This window comes from Juglans regia, chromosome 10 (genome assembly GCF_001411555.2).
Source record: "Juglans regia cultivar Chandler chromosome 10, Walnut 2.0, whole genome shotgun sequence".
Taxonomy (NCBI): domain Eukaryota; kingdom Viridiplantae; phylum Streptophyta; class Magnoliopsida; order Fagales; family Juglandaceae; genus Juglans; species Juglans regia.
Window position 1 is genome coordinate 20570914 of NC_049910.1, and position 1992 is coordinate 20572905.

Genomic DNA, 1992 nt, shown 5'->3' on the forward strand with positions numbered 1-1992 from the left:
TGGTGCAACAAACCCAATTTAGCAGATCACCCCTTGATGATCCCAATATTCATTTGGCGATAGTTTTGGAGATTTGTGACACAGTAAAGATTAATGGTGTTACTGAAGACACCATTAGACTGAGATTATTTATTTTCTCTTTGAGGGATAAGGCAATAGGTTGGCTACAATCTCTACAGCCGGGAAGCATAATTAGTTGGCAGGATATGACTGAAAAGTTTCTTGCTAAATTTTTTCCACTCGTAAAAACAGACCAACTTAGGAGTGAGATTGGTCAATTCAAGCAAAATGATTTCGAGTCAATCTATGAAGCATGGGAAAGGTATAAAGATTTGATTCGACACTGCCTTTGTAACAGCCCGCTAGAAATTCATTGGTGGAATTTCTATTGACTTTAGGAATCTCGTGAAAACCCCATAAGTTTTCACGAATCGACCAATCGCATAAGTTTTAGTCTGTCAACATAGTCAGTGTTATCACTCACTGTGGTGCTAGTAATATGAGTTTAATTATTTGAGGTAGTTAGAAGTGTCAGAATGTGTTATGGTCTGCGCCATTAGACTTAGAGGATTATTTAGGATTTTATGGCGCAATAACTTATTTTCATAATTCCGGACGAAACGTCTGTTGAAAATTGTGAAATTATTTTTAGGAGCACTTCGGGGTTGAATTTCGTTAAACGATTTTCACTATAAGTTAATATGAATATTTAGAAATTTTTAGTACTAAGTTTATTATGTATTTTTTTGGAGTGAATAGTAACCTCGATAAGCGCACCCATTGCAGTGTTTTCAAAATCACAGTGCGGAATGTCCAAATTAGGTTAGAGAAGTTTTATTTGGACACTTGGCAAGATTTTAGCCACACTTAGTGAATGGTATTAGACACTTGACACAAAGAAGAACCATTAGATAGATTTGTGAAGGAATCAAGGTGTGAGATCATGCCACCTAAGCAAAGTTGTGTTTCATCTGTTCAACCAAATTGTGCCAGACCAAAGAGGGTTTCAACCCTAGCAAAACCCTAAATGATTGGAATCCAATTGAAACCCCAAAAGCTTGGTTGAAACCAAAACCCTAAATGGTTTTCCCAAACCCTAAGTTGGCCTCCAAACCCTTTTTAATCCGATTTCTAGCATTGTGTTTAATCACTTGATTAAATCACTTCCACATGCTATTAATTAATCAAATCATTGTTATGACATCATTATTCAACCTTTTAAACCTTGGGAATTTGATTGGGCCAAGAAAAATTGATTTTGGGATTGATAGCATCTCAAACCCTAACCAAACCCCATTTAAACCCCAAATTGAAGCCCACTTGGTGGGGCCCACCAAGGCCCACGAAATTGGCCACCTTGGCAAAGCTTCTTAGAGAAGTTTCTTCCCCCACATGGCAGACCATCCACTACCATTGGCTGCACCCAATAGTGCCTTGATGTGAAGGAGAAATCCACTCCATCAACCTCCATTTTTCACAACTACTGCAAGCAGTCTCTGCCCCTCTCTATTCTCCACTTTATGTCACATATCCACCTCCAATCAAGGGTCATTCAAGCCCATAACTTCTCCCTCCAGAAGTCTAAAGTCGTGCAAGACATACTTCTCTCCATTTTATCACTTCTTTCTCCCGTTCTTAGAGAGAAACCCAAAAGAGCTCTCTCAGGCAGATTTCTGGGACCTTTTGCATGGCCATTTACGACCCTTTGTAAGTATTTTCACATGATGATTCCTTCACATAAGTTATTCGTCTTTGAGTCTAGTTTCCGTGGATATATTATTAGTCTCATTCCATTCTCATTTGGTTGGTCAAAAGTATTTTTAATCATGGAAAGGTCATTCTGGGCGTGAAACTGGAGAGTATGTTATGTTTTGGAAGTTTTGACCAAGCTAATGGACTTATCTTGGTCCGAAAATTTTATGGAGTGTTGTTAACATGTGTTTATGAATTTTCATTGAGGTTTTGTTGCATGAATAAAGCTTTTGATGATAG

General features: G+C 38.1%; 1 non-coding gene across 1 annotated transcript; it reads right to left on the reverse strand.

Moving 5' to 3' along the window:
* Window positions 1–254: 254 nt before the first annotated feature.
* LOC118349813 lies at window positions 255–361 on the reverse strand. Its single transcript, XR_004802726.1, has one exon. It is a non-coding gene; the product is annotated as a small nucleolar RNA R71 (small nucleolar RNA).
* Between the last annotated feature and the right edge of the window lie 1631 nt (window positions 362–1992).